The sequence below is a fragment of the Falco punctatus genome (assembly GCF_963210335.1).
Source record: "Falco punctatus genome assembly, chromosome: 14".
NCBI lineage: Eukaryota > Metazoa > Chordata > Aves > Falconiformes > Falconidae > Falco > Falco punctatus.
In genome coordinates, this window is record NC_137594.1 from 7495609 (window position 1) to 7509879 (window position 14271).

At 36.1% G+C, this 14271-nt stretch overlaps 1 protein-coding gene across 8 annotated transcripts in view; it reads right to left on the reverse strand.

The window, feature by feature from the left end:
- Window positions 1-14271, reverse strand: part of WWOX (WW domain containing oxidoreductase) — a 550369-nt gene that overhangs the window by 354969 nt on the left and 181129 nt on the right. The window lies entirely within an intron of this gene.

Consider the following 14271-nt stretch of genomic DNA (forward strand, 5'->3'; position numbering starts at 1 on the left):
TACTGAATGCATAAATAGGGGTTTAGAGGGCATTTAGTGTTTCATATAATTTCAATCATATCAGTTGAAATTTTGTATTGAAATTATTCAGGCAGTATGTAAAGCTCTTCTATAAAAGATAGCTGTGCATTAACTTACAATTAAATGATGGTTTTAATGAAATTATAGTGTGTGACAGGTTAACGGACTGATGCTGAAAGGCAAATGTCGAAATGAAGCCGAGACGTTTATTTTCAAACTGACAAATCTTAACTCAACCATAACATATAGTTCCATTAACATTATAGTTATTACACAAAATAATTTGGTTGAAAAAAAATAGGTAATAGACCAAGCTGCCAGACCATCAGTAGGAACCCTAACCTCACCATGTTCCATGAAAGACAAACCAACCCAATGCCCAAATGACACATGGGGTTTTTTTAAGACTTGGAGAAAGGGCTACAAATCTAGAACCAACCAGTCAAAGACTTGCTTTGTCCTGAACAGCGTCTTTAATCTTTACTTTTATTTTCTGTTCTCAGTACTAAGGTCAAGCCAGCAGCCTCATCACTGCTTAAACACATCAAAAACTGTTAATGAGGTCCCGAGTCCTGATCTCTGCTTATTTTTCCCAACTTCTATGGCACAAAGTGGCAGAAAACTGTTAACATTGAAGTGAGGGATTTCTCTTTTGGAAGAGCATCTCCGGATAGCATTAAAGACATCATTCCTACAGCTTCCAGCAAGTTAATATTTTAGACTGTCAAGATACAATCTTGCTGCTATATACAATTTCACATAAGGGAGTGAGATGTTTAAAAGAGCAAAACGCTTCCCTCTGAAAAAGTCCTTCTGTCAAAACTGTTTAAGCATGGGCTAAATATCAGCAAGCCAGAAAATGTGACAGAATGGCCAGCAGGATATGCAGAGGTGAAACTGAGAATCTTTTTCTTGAAACAAATAATGGCACAGAACTAAGCTAATGTCATGATTTTTGACATGGGCAGGAAAACACAAAGAAACAACAGAGGTGATAAGAATACACCTGTAGCAATATGAGTGTTTCAGTAACTGGAAACATAATGGGCCACTGTAAGAAGTGAAATGCTGAAAAGCCTGCCTAAATACATTATTTCATCATCATCATCATCATAAAGGAAACAGGTCACAGAACCAACCCTGGGACAGAGACCTCTTCTTCCTTCTTATTAGCTCGAATACACAATGAGCAGCCAGCAACCCGAAGTGATTATCATATGGCAGATGTAATTTTGCTACTGCGAAATGAGTTATGGTCTCAGTCCAGCTCCTACTGGACACCTTTTTGCATCACAGAAAGCAGGCAGGCTCAGGCTGTTGGGGAGGCAGGGAACGGGTATGGAGGCTTTACCCTTTCACCCCTTGAGGTCAGAATAAAATTGCAGTGCTGGGAAGCCTGCACTATGCTTCAAAAATTTATAGCTGGTAAGGGCAAAAGGGGCTCTTTGTAACCATCTAATCTGACCTGCTGCTTAACTCGGACCATAGAATTTCAGCTAGCTACTCCTATCCATATTGCACTCTTTTCTTCCCTCTTTACATCTCTTTCTCAAACTCTTTTCCCTGATTTATTTGTTTGTTTGTTCTTTAAGTACAAGGAAGCATCAAATTCCCCAGCTGCCAGTTCATCATGTTTTTAAAAATTACTTTGCTTTTTAATATTACAAAAAAGGCTTGAAAGGAAGCAGTCCATGCATTTGCCCTGTTGCCCATCTTGTTACCAAATCAATGTCATAGGCTGGGTAAAAGCAATACACACTATATGATTCAAAGCACACTTTAAGCATATCAATGTATGTAAGGAATTAAACACTGAAATACAATTTATTTTACAGATTATGTTGAAGTAATTTTTGGTCTACTGCCACCTGAGCTCTAAGACATTCCTACACTCTTAACAGCTACAGAAACACATTCTCTCAGTAAAGTCATCCAGAGGTGCATTTTCTGCGTTACTAATTGTCCATATATTGCTTAAAGAACAGTTTGCCTTTGCTCACTGAGCTGTTGAAAAAGTTTGTGAATATTTCTACTGGAATGCAGATGAACCTACCCATTTATCCAAGTCATTTCGGTAACAGATGAGATATTTGATTAAAAGAAACCCAACAAGACAAAACAAAAAGAAAAACACAGAAGCTGTGTTAGACATTTGACATTCTTGTTCTGGAGGAAAGAACTCCATGTATTTAACGACCTTTTTTTTCCCCACTGAAGGATTTTTTTTTTTTTTTTTCCCTATGAAGGAATGCCAAATGGTCAGGGAGAGAGCCAAGAAACCAGATATCCTCATCCAAATCTCTGGTATTGTACAGCCTAAAGAGTGGGCCATATTCATCCCACTTTGTTTCACACAGTTAACTAAGGTATGAGAAACACAGATGTGCTGTATTGTCTTTTAGAGACTAAGTAACCAACAGGAAGACGAATCCCTTAGTTAGGGCTCCTCTGTTAAATTTCTGAAAATACATAGAACAAATCATCACCACAGTTTCCACAGCGGACACCATTAATTCTCTCGCTCAGAAGAGTTTTGAGGGCAAGCATATCAGAGACCACGGCATGGCTCTACCAAAGAGTGTTGCAGTAGAAAGCTTGAAAAAATCATATTTGTGCTTTTTAGTCATAGCCTTTTCCCCATTCTAATGCTGAAACTTCTACAAGGGAATCTGAAGAGAGCTTCCATGTAATTGTCACACCAGTAGTTACTGGTCTTTAGGTACTGTATTTCTTTCCTTTTTTACAAGACGTTACGAAGACATACCATATTTTAATGACCAGTCACAACTGAAATCACAAAATACCAAGGAGCAATTCTGTGCAACTCTTTGTTACAAGACGGAAGGTGCACAGCAAAACTGATGCATTCCTGACTAAAGGAGAGACATTTTCTTCACGTTCTTTCCAACTTCCTTCAACCCTGTCTTTGCTCTAGACCCAGCATATCTTTTGAGGGAGTTGCTTCATGTTTTGCAAGTTAAGACAGGACCCTTATTAGCTCCACTGCACTCCTTTCCAGCCAAGTGTTGTTTCATAAGACCAAGTAGAATGTGGCTTGCGAGAACAAAGTGAAACCATAAGTCTAATGTAGCACAATTCCAAAATGTATGAAGTATAATGATCCGTATATTATTAAAATGTTAGTAATGTCTCTTGATATTATTTCATCACATGCTAGCTGCTATTTCCTGAAAACTCTTTGAAGGATTAAATAAAAACACATGTTATGAACACCCACTGTGTGCTGTAACAAATCAAAACTAACTTCTTAGTTTGATGAAAGTTTCCACAATGCTCAGTACTGTAAATTAACGTCACAGTGGTAAACTGCTTTGGAAATAGTGAATGCTGCCTTGATGCCAGATTAGTTTCATAGTAATAATATGAGAAGTCTTTACAGTATTTAGAACTGAAACATAACTATCTTCTAAGCCTAAATTTTGAGAAATACAGTCATACAATGCTATCATCAGCTGGGATGATGGAAAAGTGCAGTAAGACAATTAACAAGTTTATGTAGCCAAAATAAACATATCACTTGTCCCTGGGGTAAACAAGCAAAAATAGAGATGGATAGGACTGCTCATAAAGATTTAACCCATCAGTGGTCTACTATGAAATAAACAGTATTATCTCAGAAAATAGCTACTTCTGGAAGCAGTGTTCAGCTAAAGGATTATTTTTCAAAAAGAATTTTTAATGAATATTTTGTATTATTTGGTGCACTTTTATTATCAGTATTTAATTTATTCAAGAATTTACTCAGTGCTTGGCCTTATATATGGCCATGAGTTCCACAAGCAGGTAGACATTTTGAGCTTTTTTGTTTTCTTTTTAACAGTTTTAAATATGCATTTCTCAATTGCTGTTAGGGATAGTAATATAGATGAAAGACTTTAAATTTTATCTTTCCACCATTGTTTTGAAAATCAACCTAATGCCCCAAGCTATCACTTGCTTCACAGATAAGCAATCCTACTGTTTTCAGTCCTTCTTTATACAATAATATCTCCTCTTCCATAAGTGTTCTATTGGTTTGGTATATTCACTTTTCCTCTGCACTGTAAACCTACTCTTGTTAAGTGCTGGCAAAAATTTATGATCATTTAAAAATGAAGTATCTAACATATCAGCAAGTAATATCTTTCTCTACCATAGCAGAGCATCAAATAGGCAGGGAGACAAAAGTACAAAGTGCCACAGTCTTCAGCTCACACCTTTCCTTGTTGGAAGTACTGGCCTAGAACAAAGGCTGAAATGGTTTCTAATATGCATGGGACACTTTCTTACTCTCACCTGGTCAGAATTAGTTTTTTCTCTGTCTCATGCCCTCCTTTCATAGCTGCCAATACTGATTTCCTAAAGCAAACCTATGCCTTACTATTATTTCTAATTACCATGCTTATTTCATAATAATTGTGTTATGAAAATTACAATCTTCCTCATGATATGAAGTTTAAAAAAATATATTTCAAAGTTTTTGGGGTGGTTTGGGTGGCATTGAAGCAATCAGTCAATCAATCAATAAAAAGAATAAACCTGAAGAAAATAAACAGAATAAAGGCCAAATACCAATAAAGTTCTTTCAAAGATTTCACTAGAGATGGAGTTAGATAAACCTAAGAGCTTTTGAAAGCCTCACCCTTTATGTATGATACTAGCTGACATGAACTACATTTGAATGAAAAAATATTGAAATGCCCAGAGTAGAATGTGGGGAATGGGGGGTGGGGTGGTTTATGACATTGGGATGAAGAATTACATCTTACCATTCTCGATGTCAGAGTTCAAGTCATTGATGGAGTTTAGGGATGGAGGGATCAGAAAAGAGGTCAAGGAATTCCTCAAGATTTTTCATCTTCTATAACCAGATTGACAATTCTGAATCTTTTAGAAAAAGAAGGCTAAAAATGTTTATTTGTTAAAGAAATAAATCTATGTTCCTTAAATAGAAACATTGCATTAACGTAATATACGTTTTTAGCCTTAACTCATGCCTCAAGTATTATGCTTTCTGCGCATTACCAGTTGGCTTTAATGACCAAACTTACTGGCATGCACCTTATTACTATTCATGGTACTTGGAGGACTTTGACACCACTATCTTAATACAGAACAGCTTGATATTTCCCAGGATATTAGAAATTATTTTCTATTGTTTGAATTTATTACACAGTTTATAGTATATTTACTACTTGTGAAAAAAAGTCTTTAAAATAATTAAATTAAAAAAATTACTTGCTACCTTACTACTATACAAGAAAAAAAAGCTCCAAAGCACTCTTAATAACATGTGGGGGTTTGTCTCCCTCCCTTCATTTTTAATATGAGCTGTTAGTTGGTTAATAAAAAGTACATAAATTGTTAGGAGTACCTTCTAATAAAGAAAGCAAAACCTAAGATATGATGAACACACCATAACAATTTTCTGCAAGTAGTAATTTTTTCCTATTTCCCTTCCCAATGGAACCAGAAAAATACACGTTCTTCTACCATCTATTCACTGACACACTGCTTATCTGATGATGCACTGCTCTGGGTCATTTTCAGGAGCTGTTATTTAGATAGAAAGGAAGAAATAGTAATATGGGAAAAACATGACAAAACAACTTTTCAAGTGTACCTCTTAGGTACGATTCACTTCAAAATGAGCAGAAATAAATAATTCCAGCAATACAGAATCTTATGGTGCAGAGGTTTTTTCCATTCTTGCAGATTGGAAAGTAACAAATAAAGAAACCCCTCTAAATTAGGGCTTTAAAAATCTGAGGCTACTATAAAGAAACAAGATTAACTTAATCCCCTAACAATCCAATTTATGACTAGTAAAGGGTTATGAAAAATTCCATCTAGATGTCAAATATAAGGAAACACAAAGTCTTTGGAGACACATAATGATAAACTGCAGATTGAGCAATAAGCTCAGTGAACAGAATGAACAGTTCAAGAGTTCAGAACATGTTCATTTGAAAGGTGTTCAGTTAAAGAGAAGGGCATGGTATAGACAAAGGCACAGAAAGGTCATCATTACAGTCATTTCATCTTCATTACAATGGTGCAGTCATAGCATTGGTGCACACAATTAAGCTCACACTTACATGTCAATGCACTGCTTTGGAGACGAAACAAAAAATATTTTTAATAGATTAATAGATTAATGAATCCTGGGACCTATAGGCAGGTATGTAAGAACGTGTGCTTTATTAATACAGTTTTGAAAAATAAATAGGACATGAAATATCTGTATTTTCGTATCTTGTAAAATCAATTAAAAATTACGGTCTATCAAGAATGGTGCCATTCTTCATCAAACAAGCATAAAGCATGTCCTGAATGGAGCACTTCTACCTGTCAGACTGTAGCCCAATAGTCACTTTTTCAAGCCAGTTATCTCAAATGCAGTAGTCTATAACGAGCAGAAGTAAGTAGATGTTTAAAAGGTTTCAATAACACAATGAACTCTGGCTTTTGAAATCAAGAGTATCTACTCCTGTCCAAAATTTAGTGAAAAAACTGGCAGGCTACATTGAATAAACCAAAATAAAACCTTGGCTAGAATGTAGACCAGATAATCCTGCTCTTGAAAACAGACAAGTAATAACAAATGCAGGAAGCCAAAATCCTGGTTTTATATCAGACCTCATTCAGCACCTAGGATTACGTATGTCTGGATAAAATCACTTTTGGATAAAAGCAATAGATCTTCAGATCTTCATGGGTGGGTCTCCAAATCCAAGTGCTGACCAAATCAACCTTGTCTGTAAGTGGCAGGCTATCACAATCATAGGCAGTTCAGCTGCAGGTTAGGGACAAAGACATTAAAACTTTTTTTGCTTTGGTATTTGCACAGTACTTTTCATTAATAATTTACAGAAACTGGAAGTCCTGGCACTATCTTGTCTCTGATTTCTAATTCTCTAGAATGCAGACAGATAGGATTTTTTTTTCACAAAACCATTAAGATGAATATAAACTAGAATATTTCAATTTTATATTTACCTACATATTTTTAAACAAAGCAATCTAAGATCCTCTTGCACCAATATACATGCATACCATAGACAAACACATTTACAAATAAATTAATCTATCTGTCATAGAATCCCAATTTTACACAACAGCACTGGGGCAAGAAAGTAATTCTGTACAATAATGGTGTTAGAACTGGGCCCACATCAACCCATAACAAACTTTGCAACTTTCAAGAGCAGTTAATTAAAATTTTGCAATTAAGCATAATTCCCACAGACTTTGGTATCAATTATAGATGATCTGCACTTTTCAAAATCTAAGCCAAATTTGGCATGAAAAAAATCTGCTGCTTAGACAGTATCAAGAACTATAGCCATTATGCCAGTTTGATGTCCAAACCCTAACTCACAAGTACTTCAGACGCCTCTTGGATACTTACGCAAATCCTAAGACTATACATTTCCAAAGAAGCTAGGAAAATGATATTTTAAATATCATTTATTGGATGTTATTTATAATATGTAAGAATCTTCACCCTGCATAACCCCACAACATCCTCATATTCCTCCAGAGCCGCCTGCCCCTTCTGCCAAAGGTGGCAAACTCTCCTTTTTCCCCTGAGTTGCAGCCAAAGCTCTGTTCAGCCAGGTCCGGTCTTCCCTGCCGGCCCATCTTTTGGCACATGGGGACAGCCAGCTCCTGTGCCTGTAAGGCTTCCTTCTTGCAGAACATCCAACCTCCCTGGACCCCCTGGTCCTTCAGGGCTGCCTCCCAAGGGACAGCCAAACTCTTAAACAGGCCAAAGGCAGCCCTCCAGAAGTCCAAGGTTCTGCTTATCCCCCTCCTTCTCCAAGAATCAAAACCTCTTAACATCTCATGATCGCTCTGCCCAAGACATCCTCTGACCTCCACATCACCCACCTTCCTGTTTGTAAAGAGCAGGTCCAGCAGGGCATCTCCCGTGGCTGGCTCACTGACCAGCTGTGCCAGGCAGTTATCTTCCACACATTCCGGGAACCTCCTAGACCATGTTCTCTACACTGTGTTTTATTTCCAGCGGATGTCTGGTGGGTTGAAGTCCCCCAGGAGAACAAGGGCTAACGATGGTGAGACTTTTCCCAGCTCCTTGTGGAATGTTTCACCTGCCTCTTCATGCTGGTTGGGTGGTCTATAACAGACTCCCACCACGATATCTGCCTTGTTGGCCCTCCCCCTGATTCTTGCCCATAAACACTAAACCCTATTTTCACCATAATAAATGAAGGATTGCATTTGAAAGCAGTACAAACATTACATTCATGAGTTATCTTGATTAATTTTGTTCATCGTACCCAGTTCACGGCTGCAAGAGATCACATTATTTTTAAATATATAAATAAACCCAAAACTAAATCTAGACTTATCTAGATTATGGCACACTAGGGAGGAAACAGGAGGTCATGAAATTGGAGACTGCTGTTTCTTCTCATAATGTAATTACACTTTTGGCTAATGAAATTACTTCAGTCTCAAAGTAAGGGCTTGCAAGTCAGAGCTCTCACATGCTTATGAGAGATGGGGTAAAGAAATACTGTTTACCATTTATATCTGAGGGATGCACACTAATCCCCAAGATCCAAGCACAATTTATTTTGTTTCTGAACTCTGAGCAAGACTGAATTTGTGATCAAAGCCCTTTTCTAATTACTACAATAAAAGGACAATTAGCTTAAGAGGGAGGAAAGTCTGGTAGAGAGAGAAAGACCATATCATTCTGCACTGCTGGTACCCTCCAAACAGCTGAAAATAAACACAGCTTAGCTCAGTGAAGAGAAGCAGCAACAGAGCAAAGCAATACAAAAGGATGGCTGAGCACTCAAGGCCTCTATTCCTACCATTTAGGTATTCACAGCCCTACTCCAATCTGCACAAATGCTCTCACAATCTGAGCAGTCATTCAGCTGGAGATCTCTAGGCTTGCAAGGGACACACAGTATAGGGTCTCAGTGAAAAAAAAAAATAATGGAGGAAGCAGTACATTCTGGTCAGAAATACAAACTCTTCTTCTTGATTCCTTTTTGAGATACTGTGCTAACAGCTTACTTACGCCCCCGCTTCAGCAGTGGCTAATGCTTTCCACCATGCCAAGTGTTCCAGAGAGTTGTTTTTCCTTTTAACAAATCACAAGTGGCAAGGTGAAGATTTTGACCTAGGACTGCTGGCCATTCAGGTGCACTTGTACAATACAAAGTATGATTTACCCAGGGGAAATGAATGGAAACCCAAGATTTCTCACTTGGATAAACCTGTCATCCTCTCATTTTCTATTAACAGTTAGGGGAAGGGAAAATATATTATCTAGTTGCTGCTAGTTGCTACTCAAATAACAGTTTCTAGCTATTGGTAGCCAGTAGCACACAGCTGGCAAATTTCGAAGTACAAAAAGAAACTCTGCTGACTGCATCTGAACTAGGCAGTAGTAATGCATATGGGATAACTGAATGATTTCTGACTTTGACTAAATATTTGGGGGGGAGTAAATCTATTCTAAGATGGCATAAAAGATTCATGTGTTATTTTTTTTTTAATAATATGAATCAAAGACATTAAAGAGATCAACCTGGTTAAGAGTCAGCAAAATACTCCGTTGACTGGTAGCCTCATTTCTTGCTTCAAACCTACCTTTAGGAAACCAGTTGATACACACCATTTCTAAGCAGTGAATGCACATGATGATTAACCTAACAAGATTGTGCCTAAATAAAACTTACATCCCCCACTAAAACATAGAATACATGGAAGAAAATGAAAATCAAACCCTTTCCTCTTTTTGCCCAAGTTCTTCTCCAAAGCTGAATGTTAAACCCAGTGAGCTTACAGAAATGAGACCAACTTACAAGCAAGGAGGCCATTACCACCCATTACATTAAATGAAATTATTTCATTTTCAAATCTATTGGCAAAAGTACTTCTTGCCTATTACAACAATTTTCAAGAAATTAATGGCAGGAGGTTCTGCTTCAACTGTCATAAAGATCACCAAAACCACTTGTGTTTAAGATGTTAATTACAGGGGCTCAATGCCAAAAAAATAATTCTGGTAAATTAAATCCCATGATTAATTCATAACATCCGTTTCTGCATTAATCCTAGCATTAAGATATAGAGTAGTCTTCATACACACATCTCACTATGGGGAATAAAGCAATAGCAATTCCTAGGGTGTTTTTTTTTATAACTCTTCATATTTTATGTACATTATTTAATTAATATAACTAGATAGTTAATCCACTACTTTGTATTTCTTGGTTTCAATCTCTGTTAAGGCCTGTAGGTTTTAAAAACTCAGAACAAGTAACTTCTCATGCATCATTCAGGCAGAAGTGTTCATGAAACCACAAGGACTCATGGACTTACTGTTATGCTTCCTACTCCTCTACTGTTTTGGAGATAACATAAATTCTCATCGGTTTATAATTTAAGCTTTAAATATCATACTTGGTTATATATCCAAAGGACTGCACCAATAGTACATAAAGACAGTATCATATACCTAGAAATTTCCTATAGGGCTTCAAAAGAAAATAATTACCGAGATCTTCAATCACTACACCAACATCATGACTCTACTGCTAGCATTCTCTACAATATTCTTTCCAATAAGAGTATAAAGGCTTATCTGTTAGGGGAAGCAGGAAGAAACAGTGAATCTTAGATGTCTGAGACATTTTTTTGTTGTGTCTTCACTCACTTTGATATAACAAAATTCATCACGGGCACATGTTTCTTCCTCAGCATATCAATCAATACAATTTTTATGAGTCAATGATGTGACCGGGCTTGTCAAATCCAGATTTTCTATTCATTAAAAAGTGACCCAGGAAAATAGAGTAAAATGAAATAAAACATTAAACGAAGAGTTTTCTGTCTCAGCCAGTAAAACCAACAGGTACGCCAAGAGATTTATCAAGCGCGTTATTTACTGAAAAGACAACTACACATATCCACTAACAGTTTCCTTAAGTTCATAATACATAACTTTAAAGTAGCTAATAATCATTTAAAATGCTAGTCTGAAATATTTTTTGATAGCATAATGACTGATGTTTTCAAGTAGCAGCTGAAAAAGCCTTTAAACAACTTTAATTAACAACTATCACTTTTCACTATTGTATGCGCTTTTCATTGATTCTTTTTAAAATGTATTTAAAGTCAATGAATCAATCACTTCTTTGAAAATATATTCTGAACATCAATTTGAATAAGATACATTTTTACTATGTTTTTGATAACCTATTGTTAACAATGACATTAATAATATTTGGTTTCTGCTGATATTGATGCTGACGCTTCACTGTGGATGGCACCTTCTGGGTTTTTTTCCATTTAGTATCTCAAGTCATATCTAAAGCTGTTCTTTTACAGCCTGCACATACCGCTTTTTCAAAGTAGCAGGGGCATCTCATCTGCTCAATTACTTATTAGTGTTGCTAAAGAATACCATTTCCTCTCATGGCTGATAAAATATTAATCAAAAACAGGAACAGAGTGATTTCCCAGTGTAGATGTCTTCTAATGGTAATACATGGAGTCTAAGAGAGATCTGGAGGTCATGTAATAGCTCTTGAAGGCAGGGAGGGCCTCAAAGATAGTAATGACATTGTATACCAAGTAATGAGATTGTATTCAAAGAGCACCAGATAGCTTAATTAGTGCTGTTTTGTAGGAAAAAAAATTACAAGTGTGATTACAAGGATGCATGCAAAGATTAATTGGGGTAACAGCACACAACTAAAAAAAATCTTTTGTAAACATTTTTGATCCTTGCTATTGCTCGGTATCCGATATAGAGCCATACAGCGGTGAACCTTTCAAATTATTACTGTTTCATGTCCATGTATCAGTTAATCATAGTAATAAAACAGTAAGTAATCATCGGTTCATTCTACCAGTTATTAAACATCCATCCCATCCTGTCTTTAGGTATTTTTGTTCCTATTTTTTCATAGGACTTGAAAGACAAGGGAGAAATTACAATGAAAAACAGAGAAGCAATTGAAAGATACATGGGAAAAACGTGACAGCTTGAAAAAGAACCTAAATATATTTAAATATAATATTGTATCACCATGTTTCCTTCTAAAGTTTTTATGGAAATACTCCTGACTGACTTGGAAAAAACAGTTCTACTAAATAACTTCTAAAGAAATAATACATGCCCTTTGGTGGTGGTGGAAGTGTCTCAACCTGGATCAACCTGCAAACTAATTTTAACACAGTAAGCCAACAATAATAGGAACCACCACCTAGAAACCGTGCCATCAAACAAATACTGTTCAGCTGTGTCTAATGGCAGGAAAACCTACTCAGTGCTCAAAATGTCAAATTCCATCAATCTATAGGCACTAATCAAGTCCAGTGGCAAGCAGATGTTCTAACTTCCCTAGGAAAACTGCCAGACCACTTCCCCGTCACAGTTTTGAAGAAGAAAGGACAACGACATATACAAAAATAAAGGTATGTTTACCTCTAATAATTATCCATCATATTAGCATCATCCTTTTGTCTCACAACACACTGAATTCTAAAAGTGCTGTAACACTGGACAAGATGAAATATGGCTTGCATCCAAGCTCAAGAACAAATGTCATCTCTTGGCACTTGTGTTTTGTAATTCTTTGAATGCAAGAAGGCATAAACCAGTCCTGTCAGCAGCCAAGAAAAGAAAAAATAAAACAAAACTAGTTTTCATCATAGCGTATATATAGAGAGAGTACATCTGACAAAACTTTGTATCTTAAAAAAAAAATAACATCACTCTAAATGGTGAATATAGTGGACAAACCTTTAGAAGAAGTAGGAAAGACAGCTAAAAAAATTAGCTAAGCTGTCATATTTAATAGTAATATTAAGCACACAGCACTTTTCAGCTATGAATCTAAAAAGTTGGCACTATAAGTGCAATTGACTTGCTTTCCAGTCATATACAGGCAAAACTGAGAAACTAAGATACAAATTCATTTGTACAAAGTCAGTCAAACAGGTCAAAGCCTGGGTCAGGAACAGAATGAAGGTCAGTTGACATTACTCCAATTTACAATCCATTTTTCTTCCATTTTGCATGACACACCAGATAATTCATGATTCAGAGGAAAGGCTAAGAACACATATGCAAGAAAACTCTATAGGCAGCAGTAACAGCAGTTACTTCAAAATATGCAAAAGTGCCCTTTCACTTGCATTGATTCTATTATAGGTAAGAAACTATTTTTGTATGGGAATTGTTTACTGATCATTTAAATTAATTTTCCTCCAAGACAATTTAAAGAATAGTTTTCTTCATTAAAAATTCAGCATTGTCTCTGCATGATTTTTGCACTAATAACCTGGGAACCAGTTCTGTTAAAAGCATGACATCTCCACTAAGGTTTCTGAGAATCTGCACTTAAGTGAGTCACAAGACTTGAGTCTGCTCAGCATCCTGAAGCAATAGTCCTTAATGAGGAGTGTGGGTGGTGAGCTGGTTTTGATAAGTAGTAATAGGATGAGCAAAAAGTAATATACCAATGGTTGATATATTACTTGACATGTCAATTGTTGGAGAGTTGCTGTATTGAATTTGTACCTACAGCAAACACAATACACAAGATTCTAATATACTGTGGTGTTTGCTACATATTTTCCAAGTGATTGTATTGACTTTGTAAACAAAGATTATATGAAAAAATAAAGACTCCTGTACCATATAATATTTACCAAGTGAACAAATCTATCATAGCTGGAAATAAAAACACAATTTCACCAGTGTCAGGAAAGGAGGAAATAAATTGAGCGTTTGAAATGAGATCAGATACTTCATTTTGGCTCTCAGGCACCTAAGAAACTCTCCTTCTAGTGCAATAGTTGATTATTATTTTAGTTTTAAATATTGCAGAGAAAATAAGGAGAAAAGGAAGAATAGAGTATCAATTAGAGTGAACAGTTCGCGTATTTCAAAAAATCAAGATGAAGTAAAATACTAAATTTAAACTATCCAGGTCTAATTCTCCTTGTAACAACGCCAGTTTATTTCCCATAAGAGTAGCACCAAAAGACCTCCAGCTAGGTCCAAAATATTTTTTTTTTACTTTTGCAAAAGGTTGCATCATTTAGATATAGAGAAACATTGAGGTGAGGTCAATGTTTAAGTTATATTAAACAACATTTTATACCACTTGAGTATTTGTCCACAATCTAACACAATAATAAGATGAGTGATGAATAGAAGGGACAGAAGAACCTATTACAAACATTAGTAAA